General features: G+C 41.1%; 2 pseudogenes across 1 annotated transcript; one reads left to right on the top strand and one right to left on the bottom strand.

Annotated features, from left to right (window-relative positions):
* Positions 1–7,018: 7,018 nt before the first annotated feature.
* Positions 7,019–7,462, bottom strand: LOC104661837 (annotated as a pseudogene). The gene has a single exon (XR_004059656.1). The product of XR_004059656.1 is annotated as a ubiquitin-conjugating enzyme E2 variant 1 pseudogene (transcript).
* Positions 7,463–8,691: 1,229 nt separating this feature from the next.
* LOC115899933 lies at positions 8,692–8,950 on the top strand (annotated as a pseudogene).
* Positions 8,951–17,906: the final 8,956 nt, after the last annotated feature.

Raw genomic sequence — 17,906 nt, 5'->3', positions numbered from 1 at the left:
AGCAGGAGGATAAGAAATCACGAGACCTAGATATTCCAGCAATTAACCATCAAGGCATAACTTACCCTCCCCTTCTCCCTCATGAGTGTTCAGTGTTGGGGCTCAGCATACTCCACCCCAAAATATGACTGTAGGGGACCAGAATATGCCATCCCAAAATATACCTCTTAGGCTCATTTTGAGCTGGTTATTCTGAGAAACTGCTAACACAGGAATAGCTCTGAAAAACTGTCCTTTTGTAAAATAAATTTATGTCTATAAAAGAAAATTTTTATAAAGAAAATCTATAGTAGTAAATTATTGGTACAAGCAAGAAGGCTGCTCTGAGATAATTTTTATTACCTGACGATTTTCTATCTGCATAGCAGGACAGTTTTTGTTCACCGTGCATTTCCTCCCCTCACCCTCCCCGAGGCTTGTTGCTGCCTCCGCCACCAGAGATCCTGGGTCCCTATTTTTTCTGTAGCTCAGGATGCTAGATAAGCTTCAATCATCTCACTCTTCATGGACTTCCATATTTTGTGGGAGTCTCTTAGTTTGGGGGACTCCCATGCATATATAGTTAAATATGTTTTTCTCCTGTTCATCTGTCTTATGTCAATTTAATTTCTAGCCCAGACAAGGAACCTAGACGGGTAGGGGAAGCCTTGTTTCACTACCCTACACCAGCCTTTTCCACTGAATGAAAAGTTCTAGGGGTTCATCCCTTGTGTGTAATGTGCCTCCTCTTTATTCACTTTCTAACTACCACCATCAGCAACAATTCAAAGATCTTAGGGTAAAGACTGGGATCCTGGGGAAAATAAGTCAGGAGGCGTACTTCTGTCAAAGCCTCTCTCTGATGTCCATACTTGAGGTGAAGTCCTCCCATAATGAGATGTCAATTTACTTCCCTTTTTAAGTCTGCACATGAAAAAGGAGTCAAACTGGCACAAAACATATTCAAAGGGCCTTGACTAAGTGTACAGACATGGCCTGTGGCTTATTGGAGGTGGAAGAGATCCCCAGCAAGCTGTGGTCTCTCCTCTTGCATTTCTTTGTCCCAACCTTCTCAAATGACAGACCGGAAGAAGAAAAAGGATAATAAGGATAAAAGTAAAAGGTCAGTTTCCAAATAGGACATCAATATATTTTCATAAGCCATTACCTACTCCTGAGTCTGGAGAACCATTATATTGTCTGAGAAGGATAAGCAGGCAAGTTCTTGGACAGAATAAAGATAAAAACAGCTCCAATGAGCTTTACCCATTGACCTGTCTGATGACAGGTCTTTAGACTACAGGAGGAATTTCTAAAGCTGGATTCAATACAAGAAACGCTATTTCCAAGAAAAGCAAAACCAGCTGCTAATGGAAAAGTGTAGCTTAAGTTTATTGGACCTTTTTGTTTTGCTTTTTTTGTTGTTTTCCCTACAGAGGGTCTATAAATCACTGACTTCTTTGTGCCTTCCTCTGTACAATACAGGGCAGGTTGTCCAAAGAGGGGAGAAAAAAAATCCCTCTATTTTTGTCAGTCTAAATAGCAGCTCAGTTCTGGGCACCGCATACCCAAAAAGGGCCAGGGGGCATGTGGAGTTCTTACAGCCTTTCCAACCATTCCAGTGCCATATCCTCAGCAACAACCTGAGATGGGCTGCCTGCAGAGCCAGGTGCACATCCAACCACTCTCCTTCACTCTAGCTGTGAACACCAGCACAGCTTGCATTTACTATGCTACAACCCAGCTCCACAAGTTCTAGGGGGTCTAGAGAGACCCTATTCAGATAACTTACTGACCACATAAGCACGTTAGGTGGTCACCCATCCTGCACCTTGCAAACAAGCCAGCTGAGGGACTTATAAAAGGAACAGAGAATGTCACCAGGAGGTTTATCATTGTGTTTTTAAATTTTGTCCTGCCTCAGGCCATGTTTATCCAATGCAATTGGATACCCTGATCCAGATAAAACCTTATTCCTCCCAGGGCTCTCTTAAGTGAGAATAAAGCCCCTTCCGTCTCCATTGACAACTATTTTCATATGTTCTCACACCTTTCCAATACATTACGAAAGGATATTTTAAATAAGCAGGTGACCTCTTTACAAAAAGCAAGTGGGTAAAAGTTCGGAGCAGTGGCAAGCAGATGGTACAGTTCGTACAAATAGTTATTTAAACTTCTTATTACAGCTCTATTATCTAATAAGCTTTTACTTCCAGCCTACCCAAAATAGGCCCTATGGATTTCCTACCAGTCAGGTGAAGTGGTTCCTCTGGAAACGTAAGCTCTGTGGTAAACCCAGTGATTTAAGATCTTACAAAGACAGTATATGCTACTTTAAGTTGAGCCCAGAAAGCATGAATGCCTTAAATCAATAGCTTCAGATTCTTTGGACCCACTGTAAGAGATGTATTTTACTAGCCAGGCATGTTGGTGCAAGCCTGTAGTCCTAGCTACTCAGGAGGCTGTGGGAGGACTGCTTGAGCCAGGGAGGTTGAGGCTGCAGTGAGCTGTGTTTGCACCACTGCACTCCAGCCTGGGTGACGAAGCGAAACCCTGTCTCAAAAACAAGAAAGAAATACATTTCACATCACACCCAAGTCTACACTCCCACGTGGCTATGTAACTGAAGCCAGTTTCACAAAACTGTGCTGACTTTTGCTACACTCTATACAATTTTTTCCTTAAAAAAAAAAAAAAAAAAAATGCTGGCCAGGCGCGGTGGCTCACGTCTGTAATCCTAACACTTTGGGAGGCCAAGGCAGGTGAATCACAAGGTCAGGAGTTCAAGATCAGCCTGTCCAACATGGTGAAATCCCATCTCTACTAAAAATACAAAAAAAAAAAAAAAAGAATAGCTGGGCACAGAGGCAGGCAAGACACCTGTAATCCCAGCTACTCAGGAGGTTGAGGCAGGAGAATCACTTGAACTGGGGAGGCAGAGGTTGCGGTGAGCCGAGATTGCACCACTGAACTCCATCCTGGGCAACAGAGTGAGACTCTGTCTCAAAAAAAAAAAAAAAAAAAAAATCTGCTGCAAGTTGAAGCTCACTATATTGAGTTTATATCCCACTTATGAATTGAGGTTCACAGTTTTCAAAAAATCCTGCTTTGTGTAATCCCACCTGCTCAGGTGGCTGAGGTAGGAGAATCACTTGAACCCGGGAGGTGGAGGTTGCAGTGACCAGAGATCATGCCACTGAATGCCAGCCTGGGCAACAGAGCAAAACAGCAGCTTAAAAAAAAATACATATATATATATATATCCTGCTTTAAATTATATTTAGGAAAAACTACTAAAACTCCCCTTATTATTTATCTATTATCTAATGCCTCTCACTAAAAGGATAAACATCACACATGATCAGAAATGCCTTGTTAAGTTTTAGGGGTGAGAGAAATAATAACAGGTGAGAGGATAAAAAGTAAATAGTACCAGAAGGAAAATAACAAATAAAAGCTTTTAGAGAGATTGAGGAAATGGCCCCAAACATCCTAAAAGTTATCTCATAACACCTTGCTCAATAAACAAGATCTAACAGTATTTTCTCAGTTCTTTCCAGGCACTGTGACAGGCCAATGATGGGGGAGGCTGCAGAGAGAAGTAGCTGGACTTCTTGCTGCCTGCATATGCACCATCTCAGACAGACCTTGTACACGGGGCTGAATGAATGGCCGGGGCTGAGGCTGCCTCTCTGCTCTTGCTTCCAGGAGAGGGATGTTCGAGAGTCCAAGTGCTGAACTCTTACACAGTGTGATGGAGAAAGGCCTGAGCTCTCCTCCCTGGCCTTTTCACAGGTGAGGGAAGAGATTCCTCCAGTGGAAAAGCAGGCTGGAGCACTGCGAAATTTCTCTGGCCATGCCCTGTTTACCCAGCTCTAAAATGGTGCGGATAAAAAGCAGAGTCAATAAGGGAAGTGGTTTATATTCAAGGATCTGAATTTTATTATTGGTAAATTGTAATATATCTTACATCCTGGAAGGGACAAAACATTTATAAAGCACATTTTCCAGCTCTACCATTCTCCTTCCATTTCCTCTCCTGACAGGAAAGAAGGGAGAGAGGGTGGAGAGAGAGAGAGAAAGTGAGAGAAAGTGAGAGAAGAAGAAAAAGGAGAAGGAGGGAGAGAAAGAGGATGAGGAAAGGACAAAAAAAGGAAGGAAGGGAGAAAAAGTACTAAGGCTAGAATCTAATCAGATCTCATTTTAGTTAAACTCAGAAAATGTTTTCTTCTCCTAAGGGTACATGGGGTCAAAAATGTTTGAAGTCCTAGCTGTTTTTCTTAAGGCAGAAAAATCGAGTAAAACTAATAAACTTTTACTATCACATTAGGGATTAAAAAAGAAAAATCTATTAAAAAATAGTAAAACTAATGTAATTTATACTAAAGTGTAAAATGTCATTTTAATGCCTTTCTAGAAGTGATAAGGAGTAATCAGTGAAAGGTATGAAGATAACCAAACAATCAGATTTTGTCTAAAATAGGACCTGTGGACTTCCTACTATTTAAATAACTTTCATCAGTCATCCACCCGATTGGCTTAGTTTGTTCCTCTTCTTTGAATCAATCCAAACATCCACAGGTCCCCATAGCTAACAGTAGAGTTAATCATGTCTTTTCCCAAATGACTCTAAATTGTTTGGGCTGGGTTTGGCAGACCAGTAAGCAGCCAGGGTCACAGTAATTTGGCAAGGATGGTAGACAAAGACTGCAAATATTTTCTAGACAATTAAACATAAAGTGAATTCAACCTCTCTCCATTTAATTCCAAAAGTCTCCAAGCCTTCTATGAATGACATCCTGATGCTCTTGAAGATATCATTTCAACCGATTGTCTGCTCTGTTTCTGTTGCAGGCGTACATGTTAGCAGACTTTATTTCACCTCTAGGCAGGCAATGTTTTCAAGCCAAATATGATGAAAATGCTTAACTTAAGATGAGTCTAAGATAAGTGTTTCTATTCATAGCCTATTTTGATCTTTGATATATAACTTAATGTTTTGTAGGTTATCAGCAGGACCCACTTTATTGAATTTTCATCTCCCAGTAGGAATCCAAATTTATATAAGCTCATAGTTAGAATTTCCTGACATCAGAAACTTAAGGGACTTTATATATATATATAAAATAAGTTCATTTAAAACTTCTATTCAGGGTCAAAGCCACAGAGCCCTTCTCAGGAGTCGCAGAACTTGAAGTACAGAACGCTCCTCAGAAAGGGGAACATTCTCAGTAGTAAAAATCAACTTGATGATAAGGAAAACGTACAAGTTATATTCATGTCACCATAGAATCCAAATCATCAATGTGGCATTTGTCACCTCCCAGAACATCTTCCTAGTTTAGTTTTTCTCTGAGAATCATCATGTCATGAATGTGCTACTAAGAGTCAGGAGAGCTGGACTTCAAAACACCAGCTTTGCCCCTGACTAGCTTTGTGACTTTGAACACACTTTGAACACATCAGTAAACCTCTCTTGATCCCTATTTTCTCAATCCCACAAGAGTACACACATACAAAATCTCATCTGAAAAATGCTGGTACTTGATTAGACGATCTCTAAAACCATTTTCCATTTATAACAACCTATTGTAAAACTAGGACTCATTTTAACCCTTAACAAAAATGTATAGGGCTAGAAATCCTCAAATTGTTGGAATCCCCTAAGATGTAACAAATGCCTCTTGAATTTGAAACAGAGGTTCATGTTATACCAAAGTTTACAACCTTCAATCAGGGTCATTTATTCCTGCTTTTTTTCAGTCGGTCAATAAAACTTATTGGACATCTGCTACATACCAGGCACTGTCTTGAGCCTAAGTGAACATCAGAGAGGGGGCAACAGGTTTAAAAGCCAGCAGCTGTATAAAGAAGTGGGAGATGGCAGAGAGAGCAGAGAATAAAGGAAAAAGGAATATGTCAGCATATTTCTTCTGTTACCAAAACACCAGGGGTTTGGTCTAGGTCCCATTGCTCTCTGCACTGAAAGCCAATCACTGAGACGAAGAGTACTGCCAGGGAAGAAGACTTATTCCAGTCCTGCATCTGAGGTGATGGGACGTTGGTCTCAAATCTATTTCCTCAACCAACTGAAAGTAGGGGTTGGTACAGCAAGGGAGAAACGTAACTGTGTGGAAAAATATGAATTAGGGAGGAGAAAAGAAAAGGACTGGTCAACAGGAAGCTGGTGATCAGTTAGGCAATCATGTCCAGTGAGGGGTCTGGTGTCTCACTGTCTAGATGCAGTGACCTGGTGAGTTTCAGTTCCATAATACTATCTGGGGAGCTTGCTGATTGGTTTCCTGAGAAAGGAACTCAGATAAGACAAATGTAACTTTCTCAAGTTTTAAGACTGGAAAGGTCAATTTTTATGTTTATCCAAAATAAACCATAAACATCAGTTCTATGAGACAATTGGGCCAGTTTCACTTCCAGCACAGAAGCCTCAATTTATTTTTTTGCCATAAATACCAATGAAGTTATAAGACACTAAGTGCTTAAAGGCAACTAGAAGAAGGTGTGCTCTTTAAAAGTTGACTATTATTTAGCAGTTTTAGGTTAACAGCAAAATTAAATGGAAAGTAGAGATTTTCCATAGACCCTGCCTCCCACATGTGCTCAGCCTCCCAACATCTTGCTTTGGGGTGGTACATTTGTTACAACCAATGAACCTATAGGGACATGTGTTTGTGTTTATTTTTCAATGGATGAAACTCACATATAACCATGATCATCAAAATACAAAATTGACATTTAATCTTTAGGATGTTTGACTAATCTGTTTCTCCCATTCTAACCCAATCTCTTAATCTTTTTTTTTTTTTTTTGGTTGTTGTTACAGCACAACTTATGTATTTCAAATGGACAAAAAATTAGTATCATTTACAGTATCTTAAGATAAATTTCCTTTGAATGGGAGCTTCCTTTCCAGTACTTTGAGGTCTATAAGATGTATCTAGAAAATTTACTACTGTGGAAAATGAAGCCTGCTTAAATCAAATGGAGGGGAAGGGGAAGGACCTGTGGTTTTTCTTTTTGATTAATTTCTGTAACACTGTCCTTTGGGCAGCTGAGGGAGTTTCATATTTTCTTTAGACATCATTAGGCGCCGAAGCTCTTGCAGGACAACTTTGATGCTATATGAATTCTGCCATTTTGCTAGCACTGATATGGCTCTTGGGTCCACCACTCCATTAGAACTATTTACTCCATTCATATTAATTTTTGTTACAAATCTTACAAAGGGGGGTGCTTCTGGGTATTTAGGTCCACATTCTATTTTAAGGCTGTATATTTGGTTTTCATAAATTGTTCTTGGAGGCCCAATTATCATCCCTGTCCATCTTGTAAGTGTCATGTCTTCGTCATCTTCTAGACCCCAGCTAACTGTGCCATCTCCTACTGCTTTCTGGCCTTCTTCGAGTTCTTCCAACAGTCAGAAATTGCGAGAGACTTTTACTCCCAAGCCCGTGGTGGCTGCCATCTTGCGTGGATGTTGCTTGAAGGCCGGCCCCTTCTTCACCCCCCACCCCAAACTCTTAATCTTTAAGGAATCAGAGAGAAAAGAAATATGACGCAAGCTGCTTCTGAAAGTCTGGGGATAAACTGGTAGACTACAGAGCCTCACATCAGGAGAAGAAAAAATCCCTTCAGCTACTGGAGTCTGAGCTACTTTCGGGTACTCTTTCTTCCAACTTTTCCCCTTCCTAAACCACTACTCCCAAAACACACAAAACACATGTAGCCACACCAGACCAATCTTGCCCAACTTTTATGTAACAAAGCTGTGAGTTGTTTTTCAGTCACCATGGACCCCCAGGTTGAAGGTCATGTAACCTGAGCATGCCCAGATGAACCAAGCATGAAACTATGGGCAAATCCAAGTGCTCCAACAGAGGAGCAGGAAGAGGGGCTGTATTAAAAAGTAGACACTGCATGGCAGGATCCAGGATCCAATCAGATTGAGTTCTGGTATCATCTCATTGCAAAATCCAATCAGATCACACCTCATTACCCTATGCTTATAAAACCTGACCCAGTCCCCAGCTCAGGAAGACATTTTTGAGCATTTCCTTCTGTCTCCTTGACAGTCAACTTACAATAGACTTTTCTCACTGCAAAAATCCAGTACTTCAGTGTTTGGCTTTCCATTGTGCATGGGTATGTAAACCCAGTTGCTGTGGTAATACACACACACACACACACACAGTATCATTCTAACCTGGAGAGCCTCTGTAAGATCTTTCTTTAACCAGGAGGTTGAGGACCATTTTCTAAGACTCCTTTTAGACCCTTGATAATCCTAATTTAGCCAGTACCCCAAGATGGGAACAAGTACTATAGGGACTTTCAGAGCCAGGAGGCAACACACCTCCCACAACAGGATGTTGTAAATTCTCCAAAAGCATGCATTTTCAAACTACATATGACTTCCACCACCTAATCCACCAAGAATCAGATTCAGATACACCTCTGGAGTACCTATCACTCTCTTTTCTTTAGAATCACTTTCCTGGTAAGGCACAGAAGTTAAGTGGAAGTTGCTGAAATAAAATCACATGCTAAGAATCTCTGTTCTAGAAATCACTATCCACAATACAAATGTAGAAAATTAAAATAAAATTAAAATATCAATATTTCTCCATTCATCTTACTACATACTCTAACCAAAATACTTTAATTAAAAGCTAAGTCACCTGAACCTGGCCAACCATGGTGAACCTGAGCCTGTCCTAGGTGGACAACACCTTGGCTGCCAAGCACCCAGCACAAGCATGGCCTTTGGCTTGCAGATGTTCATTCAGAGGAAGTTTCCATACCCTTTGCAGTGGAGCCTACTAGTGGCCATGGTCTCAGGCTCTGTGCCAGCTATGGGGTAACAAGAGTGGAGTCGGAGAAATGCAACAACCTCTGGCTCTCCCTGGAGACCAGGCAGCTCCCCAAAGACGTGAGCACAGATCAGCAAAGCTAAGAGAGCTCTAGATAGGGCACAGAGGATTGGGGGCAGGAGGAGGAGTCCTGCAACACAGCCTTCATGACCCCCAATCCCAGTCTTACCCTCCCCACACCCTAGGGTGCCCCAACCACATCCTCTGTCCGCATGTGTGGCCAGGCCTGACAACCTGGGCTTGGTTGTCTGGCCTGCTGCTCTAACCTGGGACCTGCCCAGGAAGTTGGAGCAGAAAGGGTTCTCTCTGGGGTGGTGGTTCTCCTCCAGGGTATTGGGATGCATTATCTGCACTGCCAGCAGAGAAGGTGTGTCTGGGGCATAGGGTGGTAGGGGCTTGTGCACTTTGTCATTCCCTTTCTAACCCCTGGACCTCCAACAAGCCCAGGGTGACAGCGGGTGCTAGGAGTATGGAGTTAATAAATGGCTTATCTGCCAGGCACAATGGTTTAAACCTGTAATCCCAGCACTTTGGGAGGCCGAGGCAGGTGGATCACCTGAAGTCAAGAATTCGAGACCACCCTGGCCAACACGGTGAAACCCTGTCTCTACTAAAAATACAAAAATTAGCCAGGCATGGTGGCGGGTGCCTGTAATCCCAGCCACTCGGGAGACTGAGGCAGGAGAATCACTTGAACCCAGGAGGCAGTGGTTGCAGTGAGCCGAGATGGCACCACTGCACTCCAGCCTGGGTGACAGAGTAAGACTGTCTCAAAAAAAATAAAAATAAAAATAAAAATAAGCTAAGTCTATATAATAAGTTAAAATCACAGTTTTTAAACCCCATAATCAATACTTATGCTTTGACATGATGAATATGCATGACTTCGATCCTAAAACATAGTAGGAGATTGGCTCTGTTTTCACACTGCTAAAAGAACTATCTGAAACTGGGTAATTTACGAAGAAAAGAGGTTTAATTGACTCACAGTTGTGCAGGCTTAACAGGAAGCATGACTGGGAAGCCTCAGGAAACTTACAATCATGGTGGAAGGCAAAGGGGAAGCAAGGACCTTCTTCACATGGTGGTAGAGGAGAGAGAGAGAGCGAAGCGGGGAGTATCACACACTTTCAAACAACCAGATCTCATGAGAACTCAGTCACTATCACAGGAACAGCAAGGGGGAAGTTTGCCCCCACAATTCAGTCACCTCCCACCAGGCCCCTTCCCCAACATGTGAAGATTACAATTCGATATGAGATTTGGGTAAGGACATAGAGCTAAACTATGCCAGGCTCCCATTCAATGAGACAAAAAAATTAATATGAATTTGTATGAAGAGTAAAAAGAACTCTTTGATAGATTCCACCTACATGCAAAAACTTTGTTTTATTTATCAGAGATAATTCCAGCAAGGAATCCTATTTGAAGGTGTCACTGAGTTAAGAAAAAGGAAAACAGGGCACAATAAATATGTGCAATCTTTATTCAAATGCTAGTTTGTAATTCCAGTTCTCCTCTTCATGCTCTGCCTGACTTTTTTCTCCACTAGGTGGATAGGTAGGGGTACTAGAGATAGTAACTCTTGTTAGGATTCGAGCTCAGAAATCAGTACTGGATCTAAGGTGGGAAACTATGTTCTAGACCCAGATGGACTACAAGCTTTGTGACATTGATTAAGTTGTCATCTCTCTGGTCAAAGATCCTTATTTTAAAAAGGAAGTGCTATACTATATGATCTCTAGGATTCCTTCCACCCTTATAACCCCATTATCTGGGGTTTTGAGGTATAACCAATCCAGGTGGTACAACAGCCTGGGGCTTTCAATATTAAGGAATCTTCTAGAGAATTACGAATAGTCAATAAATATTTAGGTATACCATCTGCTATAGTTTGGATATGTGATCCTCCAAATCTCATGTTGAAATTTAATTCCTAATGTTGGAGGTGGGACCTAATGGGAGGCTGTTTGGATCATGGAAGCCGATACCTCATGAATCTCTTAGTGCCTTCCTCACATTAATGAGTGAGTTCTCTATTATTTCCCCTCAAGAGTTTCTCCTAGTGCTGGTTAAAAAGAGTCTAACATCTTCCCTCTCTCTTGCTTCCTCTCTTTCCCTGTAAGCTCTGCACACGCCAGCTCCCCTTCTCTTTCCACCACAAAAGGAAGCAGCCTGAAGCCCTCACCAGAAACAGATACTGGCGTCATCCTTCTTATTCAGTCTGAAGAACTGTGAGCCAAATAAACCTCTTCCATATATATATACACACACACACTTTTTTGTTAGACAAGGCCTCACTCTATCACCCAGGCTAGAGTGCAGTGGCATGATTACAGCTCACTGCAGCCTCAACCTCCTGGGCTGAAGTGATCCTCCCACCTCAGCTTCCCAAGTAGCTGAGACTATAGGCAGGCACCACCGTGCCCAGCTAATAAAGCTCTCTTTTTTACTAAATTACCTAGTCTCAGGTATTCCTTAACAGTAACACATACAGACTAAGAAACCATCCTAAACAGCAAATTAGAGGCATGCTGTACCTGAAATTCTGACTCTGGTCATTTATCCCTTCTTAGCAGCAAGTAAATGCTCTCTAGTCAATTTTGGATAATGAGTTTCTCAATCCTATCATTTCGGTTTCCTGGTTCACTGTCAGTCATTGTCTTGTGTATGTTAAAAGACAATAGTGACTCTCTCTACATTATTTAATATTTTCCTGAAAGGTCTCTGCTGTGCTGATTGCAAAACATGTAAAGTCTTTTCTTTTTACTCATGCCCTTCTTTTCTTGTCTCTTTTCCTTGCTATGTTTGTCCTGCATTTGTACATCCCATGTATAGCATTAATCTTGCTGCTACTGCTGCCCCTCCATATGTTTTCTTCCAGGGGGCTTTCATGTAGTGCTCAAGATACTATACTGACTTATCCCTAAGGCATCACCTCTCTGTACTGCCTACCCATTCCCATCTCTCCCCATACACATACTTACCTCAGGTCCTCCTATTCTATAAGTAAAGATTTCAGACCACCTGCTCTTAATGTCATTGATCACTTCTTAATTTAGCTAGATATCAGAAATTGGAACCTCTAAGGCTAAATTCAGTCCATAGACATGTTATGTCTGCCCCACATTATATTTTAACATCCACAAAAAGATCTAAATGTTTGCTCTGGCAGTCCTGGACCCAGGTTTACTGCAGCAATCAACTGGAGATGAGCACACCCTTCAGCTCACCACAATGCCCAGCCAAAGGCCAGGTGCCATTTATTCTCCCACTGGGCTGCTGCCTTCCCATAACTAACCCTGCTTTACATTCTACGTGGTCCCTGGGGGCATTTCAAGTCACCACCTGAGGTCTCCATGATGCGAGAACTTCATATTTACCTAGGAAAACTATATGTGGTCTAGGCAGAGTAAGACTGGCTTTCTGGGCAAGTGTTACCAGAAAGACCATGAGGAAACTGGAACTCAAACTTTCCAGATCTTTTACTATTTGAATCATCTTCAGAGACATAACCTACTCTTTATCTAGAATGTGGCTTACTGAGCTAGAAGTGACATCTCTTAAATACACAGACATTAGGGAAGGATAATGACAGGAAAGGAAGGAAAAGGTGAAGGGAGGGAGAAACAATATCTGTAGAGGACAAGGAATAATCTCCATATTAGTGATTTCAAAAATAAAGATTCCTTATACTTGCCAAAATGACCTGCAAATATATAATAAAGCCCACTAAAAACATAGGCTCTGTCCTTTAGGTGGTTTTTTGTTTTGTTTTGTTTTGTTTTTTGAGATGGAATCTCACTCTGTCGCCCAGGCTGATCTTGGCTCACTACAACCTCTGCCTCTGGGATTGAAGCAATTCTCCTGCCTCAGCCTCTCGAGTAGTTGGGATTACAGGTGTGCACCACCACATCCAGCTAAATTTTGTATTTTTAGTAGAGATGGGGCTCCGCCATTTTGGCCAGGCTGGTCTTGAACTCCTGACCTCAGGTGATACACCGCCTCAGCCTCCCAGAGTGCTGGCATTACAGACACTCTTGAGCCACCGTACCTAGCCTTTCCTTTAGTTTTAACACATCAAAACAAACCCGGGATAGATATGGGCAAACTTACTTTTCTTTCCTTGCTTTTAAATCAAATTTAAGTGAATATTTATATTTACTAGGCACAGAATTAGCATGTGTTTCTACTCTCCACTCATGGGCCTGTGGAAGACATCACTAATAGTTTGGGACATCATTCCACACTGAATCTCATAAGCCTTTAAATTCTACTCAGTGTATGATACTGGACAGCCTAACATCTGGAGCTGGCTAGCAAGATGAAGCTGCTTCTCTACCTGGCCCTAAGAGCTTTGTGACACCTTCCCAACACTAAGAAATAGCTCCCTAATATGTGTCATAGCAGGAATATAGTAGAAGGAAACACTGGGGGATAACCAGCAAGAAATGTAAACTGAGGAAGACAAAGACAGGTTTTCCCTGTACCTTTCTGTAAAGGAAAGTTAGATGCTTTCTAACTTTCAGTTAAGAACAGTCAAATCTTTTTTCCCTTGACATCCCTGATTCATGGAGGTGGCTAGGTTTATGTCTAGTTATACTCAGATAACTAATTGTCTCAAGTGTCTTAAGTGTCTGGTTGATGGTTGAAAGTAAGCTCCAGGGATAAGTGGTCTCTCAAGGAGTAGATTGTGGGATGGAGAGGCAGAAGGCTGCAAAGGTACTATAGCTACGTCTATGCAATTCATGTGATCTCCACCACCTTACACCTCCATGCCCACTCACCCATGAGGCAGGGGGCATTTATATTTAATAGAGACCTATCTATAGCTGCAAAGGTTTATCTCAAATATGTATCTTGGCAGAGAAAGGTGAAGAGAGACTTGTGGAGGAAGCCATTGTAAAATCACATAACAGAAGTCACCACTTATTCTTCCTAAGCTTGTCATGCATGTAGACATGAAAAAGACCAACCCAACCCTCAGTACTATGTGAGGTTGCTGATTCAAATTCAGCTAACATTTATTATCTTATTAACTGCCTTGCGTTGTAGCAGAGGCTTTTTTTTTTATCAATCATCTTATTTAATTCTCAAAACAACCCTATGTGCTAAGTCTTCTTAGAGCACATTATTCAGATGGTGATTTTGAGGTTGCCCAGTTAATCAGTAGCACAATTCTCAGCATGGAGCATGTAATCCTAAAATCAGCTTTGAATAGAGGTGACCCACTGGTGACCAAAGTGTCCTATCATCTCATAGATAGTCACCTGGGCTCACACAGTTTTTTTAATGTAGGGCTATATTTTAAATCTGACATATTGGTCAGGCACAGTGGCTCACGCCTGTAACCCCAACACTTTGGGAGGCCAAGGTGGGTGGATCACAAGGTCAGGAGTTCAAGACAAGCCTGGCCAAGATGCTGAAATCCCGTCTCTACTAAAAATACAAAAATTAGCCTGGTGTGCTGGCACTCGCCTGTAAGCCCAACTACTTGGGAGGCTGAGGCAAGAGTATCATTTGAACCTGGGAGGCGGGGGTTGCAGTGAGCCGAGATCATGCCACGGCACTCCAGCCTAGGTGATAGAGGAAGACTCCATTTCACCAAAAAAAAAAAAAAAAAAATTCTGACATATATCCTTTAAAATATCAGGTTCCCCATTTCTTTTGAAAAGTGAGATAACCCAGTAACATTAGGCCCACATATTGACAACTAACTGGAGCTAAAAAGAAATCAGCTGACTTGATCACACACACACACACACACACACACACACACACAGATACACACATACACACCCTTACACTCTGTGAATGCACACTCAATAAATAAAACTGCCTCACTCACTACACAACCAGCCTGACTCCTGGCCATAGAATATACCTTTGTTCTTTGCTTATCCCGAACTTTAATTTAGTTCATCCTCCACTAATTTCCTACTTGGAGTCAACTGTTCACACTTATTCTCACTTCTTTTCAAAGTCCTCTTTTCTTTAGCTAGCACTGTGGATTTCTAGTCAGCTTTCCACCATGGTCCTTTCCACACTGTTGACACACTAAGTGGATGCCTCACCCATCTTCCAGTCCTGGAGTCATTGTTCAAAAGAGAAGCAGGATGTTCTGAGAGGTGGCTAAAGTTGAGGAGGCTGTCAAATTCCTGTGACACTAAAACCAGGAATATTGACTGATGATAGGAGATTAATACTTTCCTAGCAACATCAATTCCTATTTTCCTACAATCACATTCATTGCTATTTACCTATTTCTATCAGTCATTTTGGACCCTTCAGACCCAGAAAAGACTGGCAACTAAAATAACCTATGCAAAAGAAAATCCAAAGAATACTTTTTCCTCCTAAATGAGCAGACCCAACATATTAAATATTAAACACCATCTAAAAACAAGGTAGTATTCAATAAAAATCTCCGCATTTCTTCCCACACTGTCTCTACCCATCAGGATGATATAAAAATTATAAAGAAATATAGTCCAAAATACAACCCTTGCATAAGCTTTAAAAGCATTGTTTGATATGCAAACATACTAAAACACAAAAGAAAAAATGTGCTATATTAAATGACAAGCAAAAACTTGATCGCTGTGTGTTAATTATGTGTTATTCCAAAGAAATACAGGAAGAAAGGCTATAGCTGAAAGATCAAGAGTTGGCAGAATTGTTTATTGCTCAATTCTCTGTGAAGCAGCCTTATAAATGAGCCTTTCAGTAAATTCATTAACTAGCTGGTCTCAGTCTTAATCTGTCTGGCAAGGAATTCTGATCATTGACTAATAATGCTAGCAACATCCTAACTGTGTTTGCTCATATACATTAATTCACTCAAAAAGTAATTAATGGGTCTAAAAGACTCAGTTCTGGGAGTCCTACTGATGTATGTGGTATAGCCATCCCATATTTTCCATGTTAACAAACCCTTTTCCATTGCATCTGGCTGAAGGCATTGCCTATCCTGGTGTTTATGACTCATGTCGTAGGGCCAAGACTGCTGCTGAAACAAGTTCTGATGGTTGAAACATTAGCCAACAAGTCCCTGGGCCTCCCAGAAACTCTAAGATGTCTTACTGTACCTTTTTCTCCGAATATCCTAAAATGCTGCTAACACTTGTCCCCCTGAACTATTATTGCTTTAACTGTATTTAAGGATGTTGCCTACAATTAGCTTTGAATATAGCAGTTTAGAGAGAAATATAAAAATGGTGTAAATGGTCAGTGAATGCATGAATGACAAATACATCAGAAAAGTCAAAAAAAAAAAAAAAAACTGGAGCTGGTTAAAAGTATTTAAAATAATTATTTCATAGGACCATTAATGAATATTCACTTCATCTGGTCTCATGAAAAAGCATTCAAGATCAAACAAAAGGAGTGTCTAATTATTAAATAACTATTTTTCTACATTAGTGGAAACAAGTCAAACTCTCCAACAATATGAAAACTATTTGTATACCTTTGGGAATATATATATAGAAAAAAATGTGGTGGATTCAGCTATGAAACAATGCTTTGTCTAACTGCCTGGTTACATGGTGCCTGAATAGAGGGTGGGGATGAGGAAAAGAGATGACAAATCCACAAGTAATGATGAAAGAAATTCAGTCCAGGATTTGAAAATTACAATAAGTAATCTGCAACACAGATGATCTACATAAAGTATAAGATACATTACTGAAAACAGGCCTGGTACAGTGGCTCAAGCCTGTAATCCCAGCACTTTGGAAGGCTGAGGCAGGTGGATCACCTGAGGTCAAGAGTGCAAGACCAGCCTGGCCAACATGGAGAAACTCGTCTTTACTAAAATACAAAAATTAGCCGAGCATGATGGTGGGTGCCTGTAATCCCAGCTACTCGGGAGGCTGAGACAAGAGAATCGCTTGAACCCAGGAGACAGTAGTTTCAGTAAGCCGAGATCACACCACTGAAGTCCAACCTGGGGGACTGAGCAAGACTCCATCTCAAAAAAAAAAAAAAAAGAAAGAAATTACTGAAAACAGCTAACTTCAAATTCAGCAAACTAGGTCAAATTCTGCTATGGCAAAGAGTTTGCCAAAAGTTATACTTTTGGCCATGGTATTAGAATAGGAAGGAAGCAATACTGAAGACAAAATTCACTAAAATATTTTGGTTTCAGTTGGAACAAAAACATTCTCCTTTAAGGAACTGGTATTGTGGAGACTTGATGATATTCTAGGAAATGAAATGAGATAATGTTTTCAAAATAGCCCCATGATAATGTCAATGAGTAATTTCAGTTCTTATCACCATATGATGTGGTTAGTGAGCAGTGCTGATACTGAGGGGGAAAAAAAAGGTGTCAGAATATTTAAAAAAAAAAAAAAAAAAAAAAAAAAGCCTCCCTCTCTAAGGAAAACAGCAATGAACAGCTACTGCTGCTGGACAAAAACCTAACACTTCTCAGTCATGGGGGAAGAATGTCTGAAAATGAGTTTCACTGTTTCTCAGCAAATGCTGGCTTAAATATCTTGGCTGTGTCCATCAGAATACCTATGCCCAGCTTCACAATCAGAAAGAAAACAGGATTCCTGGTCATTTCTGCTACAAGAGACTCAAAAAGTCATTTGGCCCATGTCCAATCTGGCACTAACTTTTCTCTATTACACAGCACACAAACTGCAGAGTCAGATCTATAGAACCAGGTCTTTCTCCTCTTCCTTGATCTATCTCTCCTCTTCTTTTAAAAATAACATAGATTGGCTAGGCGTGGTGGCTCACACCTGTAATCCCAGCACTTTGGGAGGCCAACGCAGGTGGATTACCTGAGGTCAGAAGTTCGACCCCAATCTGGCCAACACAGTGAAACCTCATCTCTACTAAAAATACAAAAATCAGCTAGGCATGGTGGTGCATGCCTGTAATCCCAGCTACCAGGTGGGCTGAGGCAGGAGTATTGCTTGAACCTGGGAGGTGGAGATTACAGTGAGCCAAGATTGTGCCACTGCACTCCAGCCTGGGCAATAGAGTGAGACCCTGTCTCAAATAAAAAAAATAAAATAAAATAAA

The sequence above is a fragment of the Rhinopithecus roxellana genome, chromosome 10 (genome assembly GCF_007565055.1).
Source record: "Rhinopithecus roxellana isolate Shanxi Qingling chromosome 10, ASM756505v1, whole genome shotgun sequence".
Taxonomy (NCBI): domain Eukaryota; kingdom Metazoa; phylum Chordata; class Mammalia; order Primates; family Cercopithecidae; genus Rhinopithecus; species Rhinopithecus roxellana.
This window is presented reverse-complemented; position numbering and strand designations above follow the sequence as displayed.